This window comes from Myodes glareolus, chromosome 16, assembly GCF_982192425.1.
Source record: "Myodes glareolus chromosome 16, mMyoGla1.1, whole genome shotgun sequence".
Taxonomy (NCBI): domain Eukaryota; kingdom Metazoa; phylum Chordata; class Mammalia; order Rodentia; family Cricetidae; genus Myodes; species Myodes glareolus.
Window position 1 is genome coordinate 69,041,517 of NC_142041.1, and position 12,418 is coordinate 69,053,934.

The 12,418-nt window shown below is 47.0% G+C and overlaps 1 protein-coding gene across 1 annotated transcript in view; it reads right to left on the minus strand.

Moving 5' to 3' along the window:
- Pag1 (phosphoprotein membrane anchor with glycosphingolipid microdomains 1) overlaps positions 1-4,410 on the minus strand; it is a 149,876-nt gene extending 145,466 nt beyond the window's left edge. The window contains exon 1 of the mRNA XM_048419804.3: positions 4,396-4,410. The gene's annotated coding sequence lies outside the window, so the exon portion shown is untranslated. The remainder of the gene's footprint in view (positions 1-4,395) is intronic.
- Between the last annotated feature and the right edge of the window lie 8,008 nt (positions 4,411-12,418).

Consider the following 12,418-nt stretch of genomic DNA (forward strand, 5'->3'; position numbering starts at 1 on the left):
ACATGGGAGATTGGATACAATGCTCTTATTTAGAGAGGACACATTTGAACCTATTTGTTAGATGTGTGGGTACATTCCCTTTAAGAACCATAGCCGTGCCAAGAGTGTTAGCTGCTGTTGTAACTTAGGGATTTTTAGATTAATAATAATAATAATAAAACACTTGAGAAAAATCTTAGGCCTTTCCACTTCTCCTTTCTCTAAGAACAATGACGCAAACATCTGACCCCAAACACAGATGAAGCAAGTTTGCCTTGTCACCGGAAGCTTTCGTACTCCTTACAAAGTAACACGTAGCTTTCGCTCTCTTTTTCGCAAAGTGAAATGTGGGTTTTGAGATCTATCATAAATCAAGGTCTATCTCGACAAACATACAGAAAGACTTCCTATTCAGCCAGCCCCAGCTGGGGGCGGAAGGTGCCGGAGAGCAGAAGAACGTTTCTGCTACAGGACTTATCACAATGGCCCAAACCCCAGAGGCAGGAGGATGTTCTGTGGGAAAACCAAAAGGTTCTGAGTTCTACTTTTTCTTACAAAACTCACTAATGTCATCTTGGACCCACGACCTTTCTGGGCCCGTTTCTGCTTCTGGGAAAGACTATAATACAGGAACCGCCCAGAAGGCTAGTGGAGGGTGGAGGGAAATAGTGGACACAATGCCGCCACCACAGCTAACACAGAGCAGGTGCTCCCCTCTGGCCACTCACTCCAGCTCTTATCAGAAAGGATGGCCAGTAGGGACCAGAAAAGTGCCCAGAGAAATCAAGTGCAAGGTTGTCTTCTCTCAAGCCCACCCCTTGGCCTTGAACTCTGCAAAGACCTGGCCCTGAGGTGTAATCTCTGCCATGTTGCGCGAGAACTGATTGCTTCTACAACCACAAACGTGCAGAATTCCCAAGGCTCCATACAGTGCAGGAGCTAAGACCAGAATCAACTCCCAGCATCTCAAATACAAAGTGAAAAGTCAAAGGCGAAATGGCAACAGAGAAGAGCAACTGGTCTTTATCCACTTAGATCCATACTAAAACTGGTTTGCGGATTTTGCATACAGACCTTCTCCCATCCGAGCACTAACCAAACTTGTTTAGCTTCAGTAAATCAAGAGGGCGGATGGAGGGTGGTACGGCGGCACGCTGTACATGGCCCTTCTGACAGCCAAAGAAAACCGGGTGTCCGGGGGAAGTTTGTAGATTTAAAAGTGGAGACAGAAAATCCACTGAAATCACACAGACAGGAAATAAAACAACCATATGCAAATGATTTTCACAGACTTAGCTCAAGTTATAGACATGTTCTTGGGAGACACTTGACCAGAAAACACGGAACAGGGAACAGGGAACAGGCGACGGAGGCAATGGGTGTGAGTAGCCTCTGACAAGGAGGCTGGAACAGCAGCAGCAGGAGTTGGAGAGATGACTCGGTTGGCAGCAGGAGTTCTTCTCAGCACACTGCAGCTGTGGTGGTGTGTCTCCAGGCTCCCAGAAGCTGCCTACTGGCAGCTCACTCTTGGGAGGCTTGACTTGAGACAAGTGGGTGGAACCTTTCAGTGGTGATTTCATTAAACATTAAATCACCTGGGGAAGTCCGCTCCCTAAGAACTTTCTTTAGCAATTAGATTTTAGTGTCTAGAAGATAAAGGCCAAAGGTCAGAAAGAGATGACTGAGGTGAACCTAAGAAACTCACAGAAGTACCACGGCTGCTCAGTCACTATAGACCTAGGACTCGGGGAAGAAGCTCGACAGCCCACAGGTATTTCAAACCAAGATGGCTCATATGGAGTCCCCACAACTTCTTCCCATGGCTTTGACTAAGACTGAAGGAAGTGTGCTTATAGCTGTGATGGAAAAATGGTTTCCATTTCAGAACACTGAGCCCAAGCTAAGCACAAGGTATCATTCCTGCCTGAGTGGAGTTCCCCATGGACACCAGCCTATGCTCAGGGACAATGTGACTTGACTCTGTGCCACCGCGGCAGCTACACAGACAGGCAGGGGGCAGAATTGACTGCGTCAACCTCCAGTATGAAAGTATGAAGCATCAAGTTACAGCAAGTTATATATATATATATATATATATATATATATATATATATATATATATGCAGGGAAGAAAGAAATAACAGCAGAATAAGAGTTTTCCCAGGAGGCAAAAACACCTTGCTCCCTCTCTCACACTAGCACTAAAGGGGACTGCAACCAGGGCCTGGTATTTAACAATGAGGATGATAATAGCTTCCCGTCGTGGAGAAAAGGACCGGCAGTTTGGATACTTTAAACTTTAAACAAACTTCCCATGGACAAAGAGGACAATAACTCATCTAGTTTGCTTGCAAGTTGAGGCAGCAGAGGGGAAGAACACAGTTTCCAACCGGCTAGCTCTAATTGCTATTATTTGATCTCAGCATCAGTTTCCTCCTCTCTAACGCCGAGACAAGGCAGCCCCCTTGCAGGTACCAGGGAGGCACCACTGGTGCCACTGGTGCAGTGAGCCCGATGCCAGCCTCCTCACTCCGTTAGACTGTGGCCTGCTTCTGTGGACAGCAATCAACATTCTTCCCCAAAGTCAGCCCAATATACTTGACACCAGCTCGGCACCTTCACATGCAGCAGGTACCTCACACAGCACAGTGAGGGAGGAGCTACTGCCACACTGTACATCTGTACATTTTACAGATGGGGATACTGAGGCACAGAACTGTAACTTGCCCGGACTCAATGCCCCCAACAAAGACAGTAATGTGACCCCTAGACACAATAGGCTAGCCTGTTTGATGCCCACACTTGGCCAAAATTTCTTATAGACGTCAGCACTCAATGCTCTTATAAAGTCAATGTGTTGACTGGCTTTTTAACTTTTAAAACAAAACCTTTCTTTTTTCTTAGAATTCTTAAAATAAAAACTGTTTAAATCAGGTGCCTGTATCTAGTTAGTTCATCTTGGTTTGTGTTTTTCACTGAAACACCTTAATATGTACACACCTCTTTCTAAAGGTCATCTAAATAAACCTTATGTGGACTCACATCCCTGAGTGTTTATTTCAAATCAAAATTCATGTATGTCCTTTTTCTCTCTACCCTTTTCTCTCTGTGGATACATACAAATCACAAAACAGCGGCAACATGAGCACTTGGTTAATGTAACACCTTCTATGGTCAGTACTCTAAATATCATTTTTTATAATACCCACTGCTATCAGCCACACAGCAGGGCTGTATGGTATTTCAAAGAATTCCTTTTACAAATTCAATCAACTCAAGTATTAACATCAATGGCATGAATGCATTGCTCTGCTTTAAAAGAATCTCTAGCGGGCAGCTGAGAAAGAAAGGTTAAAGATTTCTACCCTTAAAAGTAGGCCACTGCAGCTACCTACAAACCATGCTCTTTGTTTATTAGGATAATTAAACCCATCAGTGCACTTAACTTTCAGACTCAACAATTGTCTGCACGAACAGTCTCTACTTTTCCTAAAACAAAAGAGGATGTGTTCTAAGGGGATCCTGAGCATGCTCTCTGTACAATGTATGGTGTTTTAAAGCATGATTTATGTATCTAATTCCTTGAACTGCCTTGAAAAATACACCGAGTTCTTCCCGTGCTCCCCATTAAAAGAAGACACTCCAATTTAAAGACTGCCCGGTTTCTGACTACAAACCGCTATATCATGTCAACATTTTCATTAAATACGGTTCAAGCTGGACTTGAAACAAATGGAGTGGAGACACAGCTGCAGCCCTTACGAATGCAAAGCTACCCGGTCAGGAGGCTTACATAAGAGATGCCGGACAACTCAACCATCATCTGAATGTCTTTCTTTGAGACTTGCCCACATTCTTAGAGCATATGAATTAAAGCGCGCAGATCTCTTTTCTCATTTTCTCTGCCTTGGAGCACAAAACACTCAATTGACATAGAAGTTGTTTTTCCCTAAAGGACTAGGTTCCAATTATGGGAGGTTGCCAACTTCTGCCTAGGGGAAGGGTGAAGTGGGATGCACAGAAAGCCTGCAGGCCTGAGCAGCAACATCTCAGCTTCTCATCTCTGTGCCAGTCCTCAGAGGGGCTGTCAGCAGAGCCTCTTAGGATGGAGGCGGCGGATGCCGCTGACCCCACGCCGTGCAGAATCAAGGAGATGAAAATGTGCAATTAGCGGCGGGCCAAATGCCCTCGGAGCACCTGTCTCTCCTAGCACATTTCCAACTGGCGCATTCAGCAGACGCAGGAGCCAGCCCTGGACTCCAGCCTCGAGTCCCATGCCCCCCTCCTTTGCAGCCCAGCACTCCCTCCTCCTGCTGTAGCCGGGCTAACAGGAGGTGCCACCTCGGCCTGACATGACAGGAATAAAACCTGTCCTTCCCACGCTGCCTGCAACTTCAGAAACTACAGTCAACTTACTGGCTCGCAGGAGGCAGGGGTCTTCTGGGGCTTCGGCGCGCTAAGAAGCGCAGCAACTCCGCCGCGCGCAGCCCGGCTGGCCCTCGGTGGCCCGTGGCAGGGGGCGCAGGATCCGCCCGGTCCTTGTCGCTTCGGTTCTACCGCGCCCGGGGCGGCGCACCCTCCCGGGTACACCGTGCGGCCGGGGCGACCCGGACTGCGCCGGAGACCGGAGCAAGCGCCGTAGCGGCCGCCAGCCCCTGAGAGCTGCGCTCCGAGCTCCAGGTGAGTGTCTCCCGCTCCGAGGGAATGCGACGCCACGGAGTCCCCGAACGGGAGGCGTTGACTTGCAGACGAGGCGCCAGTCCGCTCAGGAGGAGCAGTCACGGCGCCCGCACGCCGGGCAGGAACCGTAGTCCGCACTGGCCGGCGCGCCGCGGAGAATGACAGCGCGGAGGAGCGGCGCGCGGGACCCAGTGCGCATGTTCGCGACTGCTGCGGCACGTCACGGGGCGGGGCTAACGGGCGGGGTAGGGCGGAGCGAGCAGGGTGGGCGGGGCCGGGCGCGAAGCGAACTTGGCCGCCTGCTGCAGGGGCAGGTGCTAGAGGCTCGCAACTGGGGCTGATAACCTAAAGCTCTGTGACCGGAGTTTGTCTCCTGAGCCCATCGTCTCGTAAAAGGCAGTGGATCGGAACTGCTTTAGGGTCCCGGGACAACCCACATAGGCCAAGTTTAACTCAGGTGATTGCTTAACCCCCAAGAGCTGCAATTTGCCGGACACCTTCTTTCATCTTGACGGTACGTACTGTAAGAACTTGAGGAGCTTGTAAGAGCCTTTTGCCCCGACCACACCCCCCAAATAAGCCCAGGAGACACGAGAGGTGGAGCCCAGGTATGCAGGTTGTAATTAACCTTGCCCGAAGCTCCTCAAGCTGCCAGTGCCACGGAATCTCCTGGTGGTTTGGTAATACAGAGCCTCCCATGCAGACAGACTCAGAGGGTCTGTAGGATGGGAGAATCTCCGTCCCAATAGAGTCCAAGATGACACCGGTGCTCCAAGCCTCCCCCGCCCCGCATCCTTGCCACTTAGAGGGCAGAGAACCAGGAGCAGCTTCTGAAGTGTTTGTCTGTTTGGGAATCAGCGGGAAGAGCCTTTAGCTCAGGAGAACAAATTTCCAAGGCACATCCACAGTGATTCTAGTTAGCCATTAGGCACAGCGGGTAGGGGTGGGGGTCCTGGAATCTTGCCTGTAACCAGCTGTAGATAAATCTAACAGTGGTTTTGTTGGCTTCGACTTTTGTTTTTACACCCACACCCTGAAATTGAGGATAGACGTTGTAGGAACACATAACCAGATGTGGCACTCAGGACTGCTAAACCAACCAGACCTTTGTCTAAGGCACCCGGTTTCCTCTGCGCGAGTTTCTGAAGAGTTCTTTAACAGGAAAACAAGGCACGGGTGATATTGAACATCCACAAGTTCCTTTGTTGGACACATGTTTCACTTTTAAAGGGAGTGTGAAGTTGGCTAGATAAAAAAAACGCTCATGACAAGGGAAAGGAAGCAGGGACTGGGAAGGGAATGTTACTGTGTTGCAGAGGAGAGTGTGTGGGAGATTTTTGACCCACTCTTCAGTGTGGAAAGGTACTTTGGGGCTAAGAATGCAGGATCCATCCGGCTTGACCTCCTGTCTCAGTTAGAAGCTCATTGACTCAAGAGCTTATAAAACTGGATTTCACTACCAAACTGTATTAGTTACTTTTATCATTGCTTTAACAAATTGCTTGGCAACAGCAACTCAAAGAAGGAAGCCATTGTTTTGAGTCATGGTTTGAGAGTCCAGTCTCCGATGGTGCAGAAAGCAGGGGTGTGATGCAGCTGGTCACACTGCATCTGCAGTCGGCATGAGTGCTGGGATGCTTCGGCTTTATTCCAATATTCCAACCCTCGGTATGGCCCTGCCCACCGAGGGAAACCTCCCTGGAAACACCTTTGCAGACACACCCAGAGGCTTCTTTCGGAAGAGACTCTAAATCTTGGAAATCTGACAAAATTAACCATCACAGTTACATCATTGATTCCTACAATGATCTTCTAAATTAGATATGAAAAGTTATTGTATCTATTTTACATGCATCAAAAACACATTCTGGAGGGCTTGGTTGGTGAAGTGCTCGCCTCACATACACGAGGACCTAAGTTTGGGTCTATAGAACTCACTTACAAGGCCAGATGTAGAAACACACACCTGTAATGTTAGATCTGGGGACGTGGAGATGTACTGATCCCTGGGGCTCCATGACCAGGTATTCTAGTTGAATCAGTGACCTTCAGGTTGAGTGAAAGATCCTGACTCAGGCAGGGCTGTGGCAGAGCAACAAGATGAGCCCACTCTACTTCAGCTGACGGATCCGGTGGACGCACGCTTCAGATGGCAGGCAGGGTTGTGGTAACCCTAAGGAAATGATTTGAATCTGTAAAGAAAATGCTTTCTGCATCTACTCTCCATGTGTTTCTAAAGACTTTGCCAAAACTTTGAGTTAGAAAGTTTATTTTCTAATGAGGAAATATGTCTTTTTTTACCCATCCAATTTCACAGCTTTGGGTATTGGGGTTGCAAAATGCAGTTTCCAGAGCGTTATAGTCCTGCAGTTACACAGCACAAGTTTTGCCGGGGATTTAGAGGAACAACACCCGTGCCCTCCAGGGACGGGAGCAAGCACCATCCTCATTTTACCCAGGAAGAGCGATTGAGGAGAAAGCACCAATTCTGGCAAGGGAAGTCTCCAGTCTCGGCCTCTTTCTCCAGACTCAATTTCTTTCTCCTTTCACCAAACTACTCACTGGAGATAAGTTTTCATTTCCAAATTGTTCATATCAGGATCTGCATTGAGAACTCAAATGTGTTTCAAAGCTAATTCTCATGATTAATGCATAGACTGCACTCCCAGTCTGAAAACTTCTAGAAGCAAGTGTTATTGTGGAATAACCTTTTGGTACACTGTGAATATGTGTTGCTCTCATTGGTTTAATGAAGGGCTTAATGGCCAATAGTTGGGCAGGAAGAGAGCACCGGAACGAAGAAGGGTAGAGTCACCAGGAGACATGGGGAGAAGCCAGCCAGACAAAGTCTGACATACAAAATGAGATAGAGGTAATAAAACCATGAGGAAGAAAGTAAATTGATATAAATGGGATAATTTAAGTTATAAGAGCTAGTTAGAAACAAGTCTAAGCTATTGGCTGAGCTTTTATAATTACTAAGGAGTCTTCATGTGGTTATATGAGAGCTGGCTGGCAGAACAGAAAAAAGTGTATCTTTGTATATTCTACTGCAGAGGTCAGCTTGTCCCTACTGTAACTGTAATCTCTTTTGATTATAAAATGAAAAAATGAATGAGTTCATAAAAAGGACAAATCCTTTAGAATGAGGGAATCTGCTACACCATAGATTATAAATTTGGTTAAGTTTTTTAAATGTTTTAATTATTTTTATCCATCTGTATGTGGTGGTGCTGTGTGAGTTTATGTGCACCATATGTACGGAGATGCCTAAGAAACCCAGAAGAAGGCCTAGATCCCCTGCAACTGGAGTTACAGGCACTTGTCAGCTGCTGAATGTAGGCTCTGGGGATTGCTCCTGGGTCCTCTGAAAACTAGGATGTACTCTTAACCACAGAGGCATCTCTCAGCCCCTGGTCCAGCTTTCCCAGAGTCCACAGAGGCATCTCTCAGCCCCTGGCCCAGCTTTCCCAATAACCACAGAGGCATCTCCAGCCCCTGGTCCAGCTTTCCCAATAACCACAGAGGCATCTCCAGCCCCTGGTCCAGCTTTCCCAATAAGAGTATTTTGATTAAACCAGAAATTAGTAGAATATACCATGTTGGGACTTCTAGGTAAAGAACCCCATGTTTGTACTTTTATTGTTGCTGTGACAAAATAAAAACAAGTCCAGGAAGGAAGAGATATTGGGGGTCATTGTTTGAGGGGTACAGTCCCTGATGGTGGGGAAGGCATGAGACGGCTGAACACACTGCATTCCCAGACAGAACACAGGAGAGATGGTGCTGGCGCTCAGCTCCCTTCTTTTCTCTTCTTTCTCTTTCCATTTTTCCCTCCAGGACCCTAGCCTATGGCATGGTACCACCCACAGCCAGGGTAGCTCTTTCTTGCTTGGTTAATGCTCTGCAGATGCCTGCACAGAAATGCCAGACATGTTTCGCTTAGGCCGTTCTAAATCCCGTAAGTTGACAAACCCACATTTATTCTAGTTTACCAACGTCCCAGCAACTCCATCTAAAATATTTTTTCTGGGTGGTAATTATTGACTTCAAGCACTTCATGGCTCAAAAAAAGTAATTAATGTGATCTACTGTCATTGTGTTTTGAGCCACTATTATTGGCATTTAAAACATGAAACATGTAATATTGCCTTAGTATTGATTGAATCTTAATATTGACCATGTCGCATTTTGAATTTATTTTCTTTTTAGCTGCTGTTGTTATGTGATAAGAATAACAGATATTCTCTCTCTCTCTCTCTCTCTCTCTCTCTCTCTCTCTCTCTCTCTGACATTTGTATTCCTTATGGCCAGCAGAGCATGCTCTTTGAGAATTTCTTCATCCAATGACCTTAGCAACTGCACAAATCTATTCTTTCCTCCTTCAAAAAGCTGTACCCAGGATAGATTTCCTTCTTTCTTTAAAATTAAACTATTTTTGTTGAGAATCACAGGATGATCTCTGAGTTCAGGAATCTGGACTGAAAGATTCTTTACCTTTCTTAATTACATTTTCTGGTCTTTTTTACTCAACGGGATTCTTGGACATGAAAATCTCCTATTCTGCCTACCCCCACAGAGACTATCCAGATGAGAAAACTGGGTGGGGGTGGGGTGGGATTCAAAGTGACTGGTGAGGCTGAGTCAGAGTTGGAAGCAAAGAACTTGGGTGTCTCTTGGTGAAAAGCTTGCTAGGAAACTCTACACTTGACCTCTGGGCACAGTTGATTGTCAAGTTTGCAGGGTTTGAACACGCACAGTGCAAACGGTGTCGCTAGAAACTGTAACTGAATCCCTGGTTGGGCTCAGGTTAGCAGTCTATCTTGTTTCCTGAGCTGCTTTTGGAACTTTCTGTAAAGCCCTGACAAAGGGAACCACAAGTGCTCAGATCTAGAGTAGTTTGCTGTGAGGGTAGGCAGATGGGGGCAGAAGGATCCGTTGGAGGAAAAGCTTGCTAAAGGCACTCAGTGTCATGTGCCTTACTACTGCAGAGTTTAAAAAAGGCAGGGCTTACGGATTTGATAGTTTCTGTTGGGAGGAAGAAAACTTCTGACAGCAAGAGACAGTTTTTTACAAAGGTGAAAGCAGAGAGTGTTTTCAGAATTGTCTTTATATTATGGGTATCCCCATTTCCTGACTTACCCCAACCTCAGAGACTCATTGCGTTCCTCTCCTGGGGCAGAGTCGGCCTAGGCTCATGTCTGGTCTGCATCTGTCACGTCACTGTAATACACCAAGCTAAGGATCAGAAGGTGGGTGTCCAGGCTGGCTTCAAACTCTCCCCGTATTCAAGGGTGACCTTGAACTTTGGATCAGTCGGCCTCCACCTCCCAAGTGCTAAAAGTACAGCCCTGTTCATCACGTCTGGTTTATGTAGTAAATGAGAAGAACTTCAGGTAAAAGGTGCGATCTCCGTCACCCAAAACTACAATCAATTTTTAGTGAATGATTCATTTCTGTCATTTATACCCCACTACACATCTTCCTCAAACCCCACCTTTTTGATCTTTCCCAGTAATTAGTTTCTTCTACCTCCAGTCCTGTACCATCTCGGCAGTGCAGGTCAGTCCTGTTACATGGGGACAAAAGACTGCAGGGAGAGAAAGTAGCCTGCAGCTAGGGTCGTGCTTTAGAAATAGAAGGACATGCATTGTTCGTACCGCTCTCTTCTGCTTGAATGAGGTTCCTATTTTAGTCCTATATACGTGGCAGTGGCCAATCCTCCCATCTGCGTGAAGGACTATAGCTTAGTGGTGCTGGCCGAACATGCACAAGGTCCCTTGGGTTTAAGCCTCCCGGCACTGAACAGACAAAGTGGAACAATGACAGAAATCACTTTCCTATTTTGAATAGGTATCAAAACTGGTGTTTGGAGTGTTGCTTGGTGGTCAGGTCATAGTGAAGTCTCACCCGTGTGCCTCTAGGGGAAAGTAAGGGTAAAAGACCAGCTTCAGAGAAGAACAAGGGGCCTTGGAAATTTCACAGCAATTCACACAGAAAGAATTCCCGTGGGCAAAAAGCTGTAAAATAAACCATCACTCCAAGATGTCTTGTAAACCCAGCAGTTGCTTTTAGAAATATTTAATCCCGAATTCCACTGGAAAGCACATGGTATTTCCTGTTTCTGGAAACAGAAAAATGGAGCTCTGTTTAAAGTAGGCAAGCAGAGCCAGATGTTGGCGCTGGTAATAATCTGCAGAGCCCAGCATGCATGTGGCGCAGGCAGAAGAGATGCCGGCCAGCTGTCTACGGCTCTGGGAGACCAATTTCTCTTGGAGAGAAAAGAAACAGAGCATGGGGGCTGTTTTGCTTGTACGCACAAGGAGCCAGCTGAGTCCAGTAGATGCTATTTTCATTTGGAGAGCCAGCACAACAGCAATTTCAAACAGTTTTTTCTCTTCTTTTGATGCATTTCCAGTCACATATTCAAGAAATGCTCAATATCTAACAAAATTCAGTCACTTAAGAAATAGAAAGAAAATACTGTACTCTTCCATTTTGAAGCCAGTTTTAAACAATCTCAGAATTGCTTTCTTTGTCCATATTAATAATTAACTTTTTTCCTCTGAAAACATACAATTGACCTTTTCAATTAAAGTAACTCTGGGACATATGGATGCTGCAGTTTGACTATGAGATGCCCCCACAGGTCCTGTGCTGACTTGGTCCCCAGCTGTGTGCTATTTGGGGAGATGATAGACAGTTCAGGAGCTGGACTTAGCTGAGGCAAGTAGGGCATTGGAGGGTGGGCATGGAATATCTTTGAAGGTTGTACATGGTGTCTTAGTGGGATTTCTGTGCTGTGAAGAGACACGGTGACCATGCAACTCTTATAAAAGAATAATTTAATTGAACTAGCTTAGACTGTCAGAGGCTTTGTCCATTATCATCACGGCGGGAAGCGAAACATGGCAGCATGCAGACAGATATGATGCTGGAGAGGTAGCTGAGAGTGGATCTACATTTTGAAGCAGCAGGAAGACACAGTGAGACACTGGCCAGGCTTGAATACCTGAGATCTACATCCCCAGTGCCACTCTTCCTCCAAGAGCACCACACCTCCTTCAGTGAGGGTGCAACTCCTCCAGTGAGGCCACACCTCCTCCAGCAAGGCCACCACACCTCCTCCAGTGAGGCCACGCCTCCTCCAGTAAGGCCACACCTCCTCCAACAGCACCACACCTCCTCCAGTGAGGCCACACCTCCTCCAGTGAGGCCACACCTCCTCTAGTAAGGCCACACCTCCTCTAATAAGGCCACACCTCCTCCAGTAAGGCCACACCTCCTCCCTCTAGTGAGGCCACACCTCCTCCCTCTAGTGAGGCCACACCTCCTCCAGTAAGGCCACACCTCCTCCAGGAGCACCACACTTCCTCCTGTGAGGCCACACCTCCTCCCTCTAGTGAGGCCACACCTCCTCCAGTAAGGTCACACCTCCTCCAGCAGCACCACACTTCCTCCTGTGAGGCCATACCTCCTAATAGTGCTGCTCCCTATGTATGGGCCTACGGGGCCATTTTTAATCAAACTACCACACCTGGTCTCTGTTTCCTTCTCTCTCCTCTTCCTGTTCACCATGGGAGTGGCCTTTGCTACAGGCTCCCACCTCCATGATATTCTTTCTCATCATGGGTGCCAGAATCCAGGAGCCAAGGACCATGTACCAAACTTCTGAAACCATGAAACTAAACATATCTCTCTCGCTCTGAGGCTATTCTGTCAGGTGTCCTGTCGCGGTGGTCAAAGTATCACTACTATC